This window comes from Delphinus delphis, chromosome 5 (assembly GCF_949987515.2).
Source record: "Delphinus delphis chromosome 5, mDelDel1.2, whole genome shotgun sequence".
NCBI classification, from domain to species: domain Eukaryota; kingdom Metazoa; phylum Chordata; class Mammalia; order Artiodactyla; family Delphinidae; genus Delphinus; species Delphinus delphis.
Window position 1 is genome coordinate 43,143,778 of NC_082687.1, and position 14,671 is coordinate 43,158,448.

A 14,671-nucleotide genomic window follows, 5' to 3' on the forward strand; every position below is an offset into this window, starting at 1 on the left:
CTAACACCAGACTGCTTGCGCTTCATCCTACATCTGCCTCTTAATGGTTGTTTAAACTTGTATATAAACTCTATGTACTGAGTTTTTCCACTGTAAAATGGAGATAATTATACTTATATCCACGAAGGTGGTTGTGAACATTAAATAAGTTAAAACACATAAAATGATCTATGGTGCCTGGCACATATCAGCAAATGATAGCTACAATACTACTAACTATTATTACTATATTATACACAAAATACACTCAGATCACTATACTGTCAAACTATTCACTGCCATGAAAGTTTGTTTCTAAATACATATATATGTATATATTTTTGTTCTATGATATATGGATATATCATTCAACATACAGATATAAAGAAAAAGATAATATATAAACTAAAGTCCAAAATTAAAAAGTCATAACAGGGCTTCCCTGGTGGCACAGTGGTTGAGAGTCTGCCTGCCGATGCAGGGGACACGGATTCATGCCCCGGTCTGGGAAGATCCCACATGCCACAGAGCGGCTGGGCCCGTAAGCCATGGCTGCTGAGCCTTCGCGTCCGGAGCCTGTGCTCCACAACGGGAGAGGCCACAACAGTGAGAGGCCCGCATACCGCAAAAAAAAAAAAAAAAAAAAAAAAAAAAAAGTCATAACATTAGCCCAACAAATAGGGAAATTAAATTTTAATGTTAAAAATCTAGTAGCTTTATGATGATAATTTGTTTCAAAGATGTGCCATACAATCATTTAATGTTATGGCAAAAACAAACAAAAAAACACTCTGGCTTAAAAGAAAATCTATGTTTTCTAAAATGTATAAGTTGTGTCAAGTAAAGAAATTAGCTCACATCTGGAAATTAGTTCAACATTTTAATTGAAAAAGATCACTTACAATCATCTTGATTGGGATAATTCTACTAGTAGGATTCTGTACACTGGAAAGAACTTAATGCTTACTACCTGTCTCTAAAATTAATACTGATGCTAATAAAATTCATAGTATAAAATTTTAGAAATCATTATCTGAATTCATATATATGAAATGTTTTTTATATATATATATATATATAATATATATTTTATTTTCTCAATGGATGTTTGCAATTACCCTTGAAAATATGTTTGAGGAAAACAAGGGTGTTTACGATGTACTGAACTGACTCATGAGAAACTGGAAGAAACTCTGTTTATCCTGCTCCTGACACCTCTCCTTATTATACATTGATTACTGGAAATGAACATCTCTAACTCTAAGTAGATTAAAGGACCATTGTAGTGAGGTTTTGCTATCCTTCTCTCAGATCAAATATATGGTTTGATGGTTATAAAGAATTTTCTCATCAAATAAAAACTAAAACAAAAAAGAAAAATAATTTGTCAACTAAGCAAACTAGTTAATCGAATATGCTAAAAAACTTGAGAGCAACATATAGCAATGTGGAAAATAGCTATTGTTCCATTTACTTATTTTCACTCAGTAGTGACTCTAAACACATTAAAAGAGAAAGGGAGAGGAAGAAAAGGGAAAGAGAGAATACGTGTGTGTGTGTTCTGTGTGTGTGTGTAGAACATAAGCATTTTTTAGGTTCTCCAGGCTCAATCTTAATACCATTTCAATGTTAACCTATTATAATAAATACAGTAACCAGGGGTTAAAGGAATTAATAGATCGTTAACATAGTAAATTATTCAATGACTTGATAAAAAATGAACACTTTCATGGACTTGAATTTAGTTTTAAAACTTCGTTCAAATTAATAAAGATAGCAAAAAGCTACATGCCACAGATTTACTTAAATCATTCCATTTCTTTTTTCAATTTTTTTACCTAATAACTTGTAATAATCAGGTTAAGACTCATTAAACTTCTCACTTAAGGCATGATACTTAGAAAATGTTTAAAAATCTCTAGTAATCAATTCTTAAACTAGAAAACCACTGTGGGCTCTGGCCTAGATTTAAATCTTCAGCTACATACCAACTGAAGGACTTTGGCCATGTTTCTTGATTTCTCTGTGCCCAATTTCATCAACCATGAAATGGTTTTAATAAGTAAATACTAAAAAAAGCATTTTAGTACTAAATATCTGAATGTTATTATGTGTTCAATAATGTCAGCTATTTTCATTATCAATTAAACAATCGAGGCAGAAAGTAAAAATGCCTCTAACTAGCTCAGTTAGCTAATGAGTTACCCAGGTAGTAGATCTTGATTTCTTAATGACAGAATCAAGCCCCTGTCTTCAAATAAACATTTTCTCCCAAAGTCTTATCATTCTACTCATCCCTGTTCCCCTGGTATAGTTAAAACCAAAAAGTATTCTATTTATCCTTCATCCCTCAGATACCACTGATTTTCTGCTGGGTTTTTTGTCCATTCCAAGCACAGGTCCCTTGCCTGGACTACGGATTTAGAAACAGCTGGGGACTGCCTTGTTCCTTAGTTCCATGAGGACCAGACTTATGTTAATTAAGTGTGTTTTTAAAAAATCCTTAGACTCTTCAAATGGGGCTTATAAAAGATTGATTTAACCCCAGAGGGGAGAGGTAGGGGAATGAAATAGGGAGATGGTTAGAAGGTAAAGCCCTGAAGAGAAGAGTTAGTTTGTTAAGGTGATACCAAATAAAGTGATTAACAGGTAATATTGGTAGAAAAGTCCAAGAGACAATCCAGATAAGTTGCTATTATCTGAGTCCAAAAATGAATAAGAAACCTGACCAACTTAAGTTTATACCAGGAATGCAAGGATAGTTCAGTATTAGAAAAACCTTAAGTATCTTTCTCCACTTTAATAAAGGGGAAAAAAAAACCATATGATCGTTTATCTCAGTAAACTGAATATAGAAGGGAAATTTCCAGGTCAAGCACATACAAACACACGCATGTGCACACACACACACATGTGCACGGACACACATACACCACTATAAACAGGTAAATAGTAGACACCATCCCTTTAAAATCAGGAACAATATAAGAAAGCCCACTATCAACATTCCCATTGACCCATGTACTTGAGTGCCTCACAAGGACAATTAAAAAAAGCAAAACAAATTAAGTGAAATAATTGGAAGAAACAATATGATATCATTATTTGCAAATGATAGGATTACCTACATTGAAATCCCACTGCCCCAAATAAACTACTAACAAATTATAAGAAATATAGTATATATAGTGCAATTCATATTTCTGCAAAAATTTAAACATGATTTTTCTAGAAAGCATACATTTAAATGTATGAAAGGAAGAAAGCGAGGGAAATAAATTAAATATTCTAGGGTAGGTATATTAGGAGGAAGAGAAGTGCAATGAAAAATGGGGGATAAAGAAGGAAAACATTAAAATTTTTTCATTAAAGAGGAGCCTAGTAAGGACTCATGGAAATAGCACGCAATGGAAAGAAGAGCACAATCAGATAAACTCTCTTTTCTGAGGTCCTTAAATTAAAAAGGGACTGGGAAGCATGACATCAGCTTTGCTTTCTGAAACAAATACCTTCAATGTTCTTGGTATTCTTTTTAAATTTTTATTGAAATATAGTTGATTCACAATGTTGTGTAAGTTTCAGGTGTACAGCAAAGTGATTCAGATATATATATATATGAATATATAATTTTTTTTTACATTCTCTTCCATTATAGGTCATTACAAGATATTGAGCATAGTTTCCTGTGCTATACCGTAGGTCTTTGTTGGTTATCTATTTTATATATAGTAGTGTGTATATGTTAATCCCAAACTCCTAATTTATCTCTCCCCCACCTTTGGCAACCATCAATTTGTTATCTATGTCTGTGAGTCTATTTCTGTTTTGTAAATAAGTTCATTTGCGTCTTTTTTTTAGATTCCACAAAAATATAAGTGATATGATGTCTCTCTTTCTCTGTCTGACTTACTTCACTCAGTATGACAATCTCTAGGTCCATCCATGTTGCTACAAATGGCTTTATTCCATTGTTTTTTTTATGGCTGAGTAATATTCCACTGTGTGTGTGTGTGTATGTATGTGTATATATATATATACCACATCTTCTTTATCCATTCATCTGTCAACAGACATTTAGGTTGCTTCAATGTCTTGGCTATTGTAAATAGTGCTGCTATAAACATTGGGGTATATGTATCTTTTCGAATGATGTTTTTCTCTGGATATATGCCCAGGAGTGGAACTGCAAGATTATATGGTAGCTCTATTTTCAGTCTTTTAAGGAACCTCCATACTTTTCTCCATAGTGGCTGTACCAATTTACATTCCCACCAACAATGTAGGAGGGTTTCTTTTTCCCCACACCCTCTTCAGCATTTATTATTTGTAGACGTTTTGATGTTGGCCATTCTGACCAGTGTGAGGTGATACCTCATTGTAGTTCTGATTTGCATTTCTCTAATAATTAGTGATCTTTTCATGTGCCTCCTGGTCATCTGTATGTCTTCTTTGGATAAATGTCTTTTTAGATCTTCTTCCCATGTTTTGATTGGGTTGTTTGGTTTTGATATTGAGCTGTATGAGCTGTTTGTATATTTTGGAGATTAATCCCTTGTCAGTCACAGTGTTTGCAAATATTTTCTCCCACTCTGTAGGCTGGCTTTTTTGGTTTGTTTATGATTTCCTTTGCTGTGCAAAAGCTTTTAAGTTTAGTTAGGGCCAGTTTGTTCATTTTTGTTTTTCTTTCCATTACTCTAGGAGACAAATCCAAAAAGATATTGCTGTGATTTATGTCAAAGGGTGTTCTGCCTATGTTTTCCTCTAAGAATTTTATAGTATTCAGTCTTACAGTTAGGTCTTTAATCCATTTTGAGTTTTTTTGTGTGTATGGTGTTAGAAAATGTTCTAATTTCATTATTTTACATGTAGCTGTCCAGTTTTCCCAGCATACTTATTGAAGAGACTGTTTTTTCTTCATTGCCTCCTTTGTCATAGATTAATTGACCATAGGTGCGTGGGTTTATCTCTGGGCTTTTGACCCTGTTCCATTGATCTATATTTCTGTTTTTGTGCCAGTACCATACTAATTTTATTACTGTAGCAATGTAGTATAGTCTGAAGTCAGGGAGCCTGATTCCTCCAGCTCTGTTTTTTTTTTTTTTTCCTCAAGATTGCTTTGGCTATTTGGGGTCTTTTGTGTTTCTACACAAATTTTAAAATTTTTGGTTCTAGTTTTGTGAAAAATGCTATTGACTGTTTGATAGGGATTGTGCTGAATCTCTAGATTGCCTTGGGTAGTATAATCACTTTGACAATACTGATTCTTCCAATCCAAGAACATGGTGTATCTTTCTATTTTTTTGTATCATCTTTGATGTCTTTCATTAGCATCTTATAGTTTCAGAGGACAGGTCTTTTGCCTCCTGAGGTAGGTTTATTCCTAGGTATTTTATTCTTTTTGATGCAATGGTAAATAGGATTGTTTCCTTAATTTCTCTTTCTGAACTTTTATTGTTAGTGTATAGAAATGCAACAGATTTCTGTATATTAATTTTGCATCCTGCAATTTTACTGAATTCATTGATGAGCTCTAGTAGTTTTCTGGTAGAGTCTTTAGGATTTTCTATGTATAGTATCATGTCATCTGCAAACAGTGACAGTTTTACTTCCTCTTCTTTTCCAATTTGGACTCCTTTTATTTCTTTTTCTTCTCTGATTGCTGTGGCTAAGACTCCCAAAACTATGCTGAATAAAAGTGGAGAGAGAGTAGACATCCATGTCTTGTTTATAATCTTAGAGGAAATGCTTTCAGCTTTTCACTATTAAGTATGATGTTAGCTGTGAGCTTGTCATATATGGCCTTTACCATGTTGAGGTAGGTTCCCTCTATGCCCACTTTCTGGAGAGTTTTTATCATAAATCGATGTTGAATTTTATCAGAAGCTTTTTCTGCATCTATTGAGATGATCATATGGCTTTCATTCTTCAGTTTGTTAATGTGGTGTATCACACTGATTGATTTGCAGATACTGAACAATCATCACTTCTCTGAGGACAAAGAAATGCCAAGAAGAATCCTAACAAACAGGCCTTGCTAAGTTTCCCCCAGTTTACTATAATTACCTCATACTCCTTAACCTGTCATATTCCTTGATAACTGTCCACTTTTCATCAAACCTAGTATAAAATACTCAGGTCTGTTTCTTTAGGTCTTTATTTCCTCTTGAAGGATCCTGTATCATGTAAAACTTATATTAAATAAATTTTAATCCTTTTCTCCTGCTAATGTGTTTGTGAATTCAATTTTCAGATGCATCCAGGGACCCTAAATGGGTCGAAGAAATTTTCCCCTTCCCTACAGCTCTCAGAACCAGGAATATCTACACTTTTTGTCAATGGTTTTGTTGCTCCAGGTCGACATAATGAATTATGTAATGTAAATATTTACCTCTTTGCATTATCTTCCCAAATCTGGCATACATTTTGGGCACTAAGCTCAACCTCAGCTTCACTGCATTTCTTCCACCTTTACTTTTTCTTCTCTACCTTTTAAAGTCTTGTTGCTATGAGATATTCCTATTTCCCTTGTAAACTCATATTCATACCTCATATTCTTTTATAGAGATGCATATTTAGATGCTGATAGAAAGAGGAAGGAATGGAATGAGGAAGGGACAGGAGGAAAGAGACGTTTTGAAAGCTGTTTCACAGATGTATGATCAGACAGCATGGTATTAGAGAATGAAGAAAGTTGAGATTGAGCAATCAGGTAAGATATCACAATAAAAGTCAATCTGAAGAAAAATTGGATTAGCAACGTGTAAGTAGAGTGAAAAATGTATGAACGTAGGAGCAAATGTGAACAAAGGAGTCAACAGAAATCCATTGTTAATTGCCTTTTAGAATTGCTCACAAGTAGACTTTGAAGATATTGTAAAATATAATGCCTATAGAGTTTTTTTAAAAATGGTATTACCGGCATTAAAAAATGGAATTTTTTTATGGGGAGTGGATCTGTAAGGGAACAATAATGAGACTTTTTTTTACTATTTTGTTATTGGTTTGACAACACAGTATTAAAACAAACATGGAGTTAAAAACCCTAGAAAGAAATCAGGATTGGAGATCTGACACAGGAAAACTGGAAACGTAAAAGTGGTTGATATATGAAAATAGTGGAGTATTAAAAAGGGTGAAAAAAAACAAAGAACTGTCCTTTGGGAGAGATCCAAATTAGTGAGAAGGAAGAAGATACAGCAAAGATAGTGGACAACAGCAAAGAGAAGAAAATGTGAGGTTAAAGGTAATAAAATTCAAAGGGAACATTTCAAGAAATGGATAATTCCAAATTGCTGTTAAAGGCATCAGTAGACATCAACCAAGCAAAGTGAATCTGAGAAGAAATCCTTGAATTTGCCTACAAAGGGACTATGAATGAGTACTGAATGAATCAACACAATTTAAATCAAGAGCTAAATTAAGAACACAAAAGAAACAAATCTAAATAATATTCTGAAGAAAAGGACTATAACGTTTTTAAACATGTGAATTTCATTTGCTTTTGATTAATCATTAGCTGAACTGTTATCAATATTGGATTTTGTCTACATAGTTTTCTCTGTGACTATTTTTAGATTTATTTTAAGCTCAAATAGGCTAAGATCTATAAATGTGGCAATGTTAACAACTTGCCAAATACAAAAATAATCAATTCATCTAAGCAATGGGTCCATTTACTCTCTGAGGCAGAATTAATTGCACTTATGAGCACGTTCATATAAGTACTCAACTAAAGAATAATATAGATACACCTGTATCTGTCTGTAGACAGACAGACAGACAGATAGATAGATAGATAGATAGATACAGATAATATGATGTTCCTTGGAAATATCAACACCATCTGTAATTGCTTGCTTGTTGGAGAGAAAGGGAGGGAGGGAGAGAGAAAGAGAAGGAAAAAAAGGGTGAAAGGGAGGCAGAGGGAAGGAGGGAGGAAAGGAGGAAAAATTCAGTGTGTAATCTCAGTACTGTTACAATATTCAACTAGTTGAGAGTGAGCATTTACCAGTACCATATATTGCAGACTCAGAAGTGGAGCTAAACCTCAAGAATCCAGGGACTTGTAATTATTATAAAGACCAACAAGCTCAGAGTCAAGGACCCTAACCTTGAAAGTCATGAAGTTGGTTTATTGAACACAACATCCCTTGAGGCAAAATAGATAGGCGGTCAAAAAAGGTACTACTCAATCTGTATCACAACAAGAAATAAAAGTTAATTATCTGAGGTTGAAGGCAGCCATTACAATAGAAAGTCAGGACGTGTTGCCCAGTATCTCTACCTGATCCAGTTCTCAGACTAGGAACATGCTGACTAAAGAAGTTACCCTGTGCTAGAGGAATAGACCTGTAACACTATATCAATTATCCATTGCAATGATTCCCTCTGTTCTTCCCCCAAGGGATCTTTAACCATTTACTTAAATGAGTAGACACTAAGGAAAGGAGAATAGCCAGATAGTTGATAGAGTATTGGGTGCAGGGTCATAGCTGAGATTGGTATCTGGAGATCCAAAGCAACATCATGGTCCCACTATTAGAGTGAAGGCATAGGAGGGTAAGATAACACATGGAATCCTGGCCAAGGGTTGGTTTATAATAGGTCCACTGTGTCCATGGATCCACCCAGGGATCGTTGATCTGTATATCTGCAATGATCTAATTTCAAATCAGGTCACATGCTAGGGTACTGGCGATTAGGATTTCAACATACCTTTGCTGGAGAACACATTTCAACCCATAAAATTCAAGGATGGCCTTAAATTACAGTAGGGAAGAAAAACTTTCCCAAATGGGCAGAACTTCAGGTGACACATCTGATCACCCACTTTGTGTGGAAGGATAAGGAAAAAGAAATGTCCCAAAGATTAGAAGAGACTCATAAGCAATGGTGAATGGACTGGCTGGCTGAGCAGGAAACTGTGAAGAAAAAAGTTGGAGACTAGGAATGTCTGAGTCACGTGGATGGACATAGGGGAATGAGTACAAGTGTGAAGATTTTTATAACACCCACCAAAAATGATGCACTAAACAACCCAAACAGACAAAAGGGCTCAGCCAGTCGATGTCAGCCAGCCTTGTCAGCAGTCTTCTCAATAATGGCATGATGGACACATGAACAATGTAGAGCAGATGAAGGTTATCCAAGGACCCAACAGCATAGACTCCCACTTACCAAGGCCAGTCTAGCTACTTCTACTTCTCCATGTCCAATTTGCCAGCAACAGAGACCAATGTTGAGCCCCTGGTAGGTCATTATTCCTCAAGGAGAACAATGGACTCAATTTGACTACACTGGGTCCTTTTTATAAACCAAGAAGGGACAACAGTTCATTCCCACGGGAATATCTACCTATTCCAGATATGAGTGTGCCTTTTCTGCCTCCTTGGTCTTAGTTGGCCCCACTATCTGGGTACTTACAAAATGCCTGATCCACAGGCATGGAATACAACACAGCATAGCACCCCAACCAGGGAACCCGCTATACAACAAAAAAGGTGTGGGAGAGAGCTCATGACCATGGGATCTTCTGGCCATATCACACAGTGCCCCATCAGAAGCTGTCAACCTGAAAGTGTTGGAATGGTCCACTTAAGGCACAGCTGAATCACCAGCTTAGAGGCAATATTGTTCAAGGATAGGGCGCCATCTTTTAGAACACTCTCACCAGGGAAAACAGCAAGTGTCTCACTGAACTACAAACTATGGCTGCCACATGAGCACTTTGAGCGTCTTGTGCCCAGGGAACAGCAGGCAAGACAGAGAGACACTATCTTGTGAAGAGTAATTGCTGCTGATCAGCAAGAGAGATAGGACTGTTGTTACAGAATGGGGGTAGAGAGTAACAAGTGACAAACTCGAGCGGCCCACCTAGCTACCTCTTGGTACTCCCTTATAGAGTTTTAAATGAGAATGAGAAATGCAACAACCCCAGCCTAAGGACAGTAGGATTACCAGGGCCTCCACCATCTTATGATTGAGACTCAGAGAGGTGACAGCTGAAGGCAGAGGATTTAGGATGGTTAATGGAAGAAGGAGATGATGAGAACCACCTCTGGCCTCCAGACCAACAGCAGTGTTGGGGACTAACTTTCCTCTTCTGAGTATCCTGCCCAGGAGAAAGGCCCTTGGTGCTCTGGAAGAACTGCTCCCTGCATGCACAAAATAGATCTGTATGTCACAAGGGGCGAACTGTGGCAGGCATATGGACACATCACTCAGATACCCCTTGGAGAAAGGCCTCTCTGCCTGGCTGTGAGGAGTTGCTGAGCTGACAGCCTCCAGCTGTGAACATTTCCAGGGTCTGCCTCAGTTTCAAGCTGAGATCACACTTTTGGGGGCAGTCCTCAGGCAATGACTGGGCACAGAAGAGGTACCAGGGCCTGAACATTTCACCCAATGTGGGACTTCTTTAATGGACAGCCTTTACCCTGGAGCTTTCCACTGTGCTGGGAGAGTCTCTGTAACTTTGGCATCAAGATTCTGACCCTGCTTAGTCCTGTTTCCTCACTTTTCCTTTCACAGGTGTTACGTCCCCATCAAACCTTCTGCACTCTTAACCCTCACTGTCTGCTTCCTGGAGCAGCTAGTCTGTGACAAGCCACAACTCCATATTTTTTGTTTAAGAGCTACAAAATGTATCAGAATAACTTTTAAAACATAAAATATTTGAAACAAAGCAAAAAGTTGAAACCATTTCACAGAAGCCAGATTTTATCTAGCAGAACATTTTAAACTTACAGAAATTCATTTAATTCACTAGCATATGGTATTCACTTTTGATCATAAAGTGAATGGAGTAAAGTCATTTTACATGAAACAAATTTTGGCCTTTTATCCAACTTCATCTTCATAAAATTAAAAGAGCATGTTATCAATTAATAGATACTTCCAACTCCTATTTTTAAAAACAAATTGAAGAAGAATACTCCAATCACACCAGAAATAGTTGACAGTTGATAAACTGACTGGATTGGCTAGAATAAAAAAGGCTGGGGACTTGTCCAACTTTTAAAATTTAGTCCCAGATGTACCAGAGGATAAAAGGACACAAGAGCCTTCTCCTTAATCACCACAGATACCCTCTTCATTTCAGCAAAAAGGATCACAGGGATCCCTATATATTCAGCATCTGAGACTCCTGTCAAGCTCACTTTACAAGAATTCCCAAAGGCTCATCACAAAGTCTCTTGAGAAGATAGCAACAACCAAGCAGTATAATTATCAGTTCCATCAGGGCTGCCATTTATTCCATCTATGTTTCAGATTCTGTGTTTCAGTAAAATAAGGTCATTATCTCAGAAGCAGTTTTAAGAAGTGCTAATTCATCTCCTACAAAGATAAGCTGACCCAAAGTGAAGAGGCCAATGGTCTTACAAGCTCATCCAGGAAAGTGTTCCACCTGAGAGATGACTCAGTTATAACTACTAACTAGATCCCAAGAACCCAATATTCAACTTCTGTGCAGTCAAAGTCTATCTCTCCATCACCCATAGAAATCAACTGAACTTCTCACTACAAATAGAAATTCTCCAGGACTTATGATAGGAGCTACCTCAGTAACCACCAGCTAAACTTATCCCATCCCTTCTTTCCAAACTTTATAGTCTCTGCCTTGTGGCTACTAAACCCAGCTGGCATGAATCTCAGGGTAAGAGAGATGAGAGATGCTGTTTACATGATAGTGAAGCAGAGATGGCTTTGAAGCAAAGCTTGAAGAAGCTAGGAGAATGCAGAGCCCACCTACCACCACCATTGCCACCACCACCAATCCAGTACGTGTGGAAATGAGTGGCCTCTAGCTGGCACAACTTAAGGGGGGAAAAAAGTCTTAGCAAGGGAATAGGCACAAGTTAAAACAAAGAGGTAGAGAGAATGATTTGTGAAGAAGAAAAATTTATCATAGAATTGAGGCAAAGTAAATGTGTCCATTTTCATACCCTTGTTTGCCTGCTTGGCTCCTACTTATCGTTTAAAGGTAAATTTAGCAGTCATGCCTTAAGAAGAGCCTTCCCTGTTCTCCACATCCTTCAAATCTTGACTTAGTACTACTTTAGGGTGTTGCCACAACACCTATGATAGCATATGTTATCTTCCGTTGTAACTGCCTTTTTTAATTGAGATATAATTCACATACCATAAAATTCAAACTTTTAAGGTATACAATTCAATGGCTCTTAGTATAGTCACAAAGTTGTGCAGTCATCACCCATATCTAATTCCAGAACATTCTATCACCTCAGAAGGAAACTCCATAACCCATTAGCAATCATTCTTCTTTCATTCTTCCTTCCAGCCCTTGGCCACCACAAATCTACTTTCTGTCCCTATGGATTTACCTATTCCGAACATTTTATATAAATGGGACTATACAATTTACAATCTTTTTGTCTGCCTTCTTTTGCTAAGCCTAACGTTTTCAAGGTTTACCCATGTTGTAGCAGGTAAGAGTACTTCACTCCTTTTTATGACTAAATAATATTCCAATTTATCTATGTACCACATTTTTTAATCCATTCGTCAGCTGGTGGACATTTGGGTTGTTGCTTCTTTATGGTTACTATGAATAACGTTGCTAGGAACACTGGTTTTTAAGTGGACCTCTGTTTTCAATTCCCTTGGATATACATCTAAGAGTGGAATTATTGGGTCATATGGTAACTCTATGTTTAACTATTTGAAGAATTGCCAAACTATTTTCCATTGTATACTCCCACCAGCAATGTAACTGTCTTTCATTTATCTAACCCTCAAATTTCTTGAGGTCAGGGACTAAGTCTTATGTTCTATCCCCAGCACCTAGCATAGTGCCTAATGGAGTATGGTTGTCTATGAGTATTTGTGAAGTGAATGACTAAATAAAGCGTCAAAATAATTTTTTTCACTTTATGACTTCTTCTGGCAAAATACTTATCAAAATACCCCCTCCCAATATCTTTAACCAGACCCTTTTTATCTATGAAACTATTCTAAGTAAGTGACATACTCTTAGGCGCCAGCACTTCTTGAAACGGGTGCTCTATGATTGCTAGTGAAGAGGATTGTGATCTACTTGGGGCTGCTCACCCACACATTAGAGAATTTAAGAGAATCTGATAGTAGAATCACGTGTTTCCAAGTTGGTACCAGTTGGCGGGCAGTCACATGTTCATGCATATTTTCAAAGTGATCCTCAAGCAAATATAGGCACAGGACATATTTGGTGTCCACACTCTGCTGGCCCTGCTGCCAATAACACTACAATGGACCTGGCAGGGAAGGAAAGAGGAAACATATGGGGCCCATCCCACTACAAAGGCAGATGAGAAGATGCGCAGATGAAAAGGCTTTCCGATTCTAGCAGCTCTGTGTGGGGATTAGTCTCCCAAGACTGGCACTTAAGTAGTCTGATGACTTCCAGCTCTGGCCAGTTAAAGAGACTATCGATAAAATAAATACTCATTTTGAGCCAAACACAAAATGAACATGTACATGGATAGAATTTATACTGTAAACATGACCAACTCCTCTTGATATAAAATAGGATACATCTCTAATAAAATATGAATATACATTAATTCCTTATAAAATCTCACAAAAATCTCTATACTTCTGCTCCTGACTGATAAACATTTATTGATTAAAAACAGAAAGAGAAGACTCCCCTGATGTTTTATATGACACATCACATGTACACATATATTTTGCATCATTTCAATTTTCTACAAATAGAAGCCAAGTATACTTGTGTTGCATAAACTAGTGAAGTTTTATATAAATTTACCTTTGGTAAGAAGAATGGCCCCTTCAAAGATCCCCATGCCTAATCCTATTAGTATGTTACAGTACATGACAGAAGGGACTTTGCAGATGTAATGAAGGTTATAGACCTTAAAATAGGGAGATTATCCTAGATTATCTAGATGGACCCAGTGTGATCACATGAGCCCTCAGAAGGAGAGATTTTTCTGTGGCTGGAGTCAGGGAAGACTTGCATAAGGAGAAGTCAGAGAGATTTAAAGGTTGGCAGGATCTTGACCCATTCTTGCTGGTGGGCAGCCACATGGAAAGCATGAGAAGGAATGTGGGCAGCCTACAGGAGCAAAGAGGAGTCCCCAGATTGACGGGTGACAGGGAAATGAGACATCAGTCCTATAATCACAAGGAAATGAATTTGGCCTGAATGAGGGTGGAAGCAGACTCATCCACAGAGCGTCCAGAAAAGAACTCAGTCCAGCCAACACCAGGATTTTAACTTTGTGATATATGTAGCAGAGAATCCAGCTGAGCCACTGTACTCTGATTTCTGACCTACAGAACTATGAATAAATACGCTTGTGTCGTGTTCAGCGACTACATTTGTGGTAATGTGTTATGACAGCAATAGAAAACTAGTATATTACTGAATGTTACTGTATTAAATGACAATATTCTAGGGTTCTGAAATACAAGAACCACTAGAACAATCAATTAAAATTGCACATTCCCAGAACCAATTCACTACCAAATGTTATTTTTATAATAAATACATGGGAGACTTCTACTCATAATTACTGGGTATTTTTTTTTAATGTTATCTAAGAATAATATACCAATTTCTAAGTAATTTTTCTCACCAACATTTAAAACTTTAGCATTCATTTTTAAAAAGTAAATAATTACTTTGTCAAGTCTTTTTCAGATTGTCTTAGTTTGATATGGTTCACTTTAG

At 36.8% G+C, this 14,671-nt stretch overlaps 1 protein-coding gene across 2 annotated transcripts in view; it reads right to left on the bottom strand.

The window, feature by feature from the left end:
• CFAP299 (cilia and flagella associated protein 299) overlaps positions 1–14,671 on the bottom strand; it is a 625,888-nt gene that overhangs the window by 592,531 nt on the left and 18,686 nt on the right. The gene's annotated exons all lie outside the window — the stretch shown is intronic.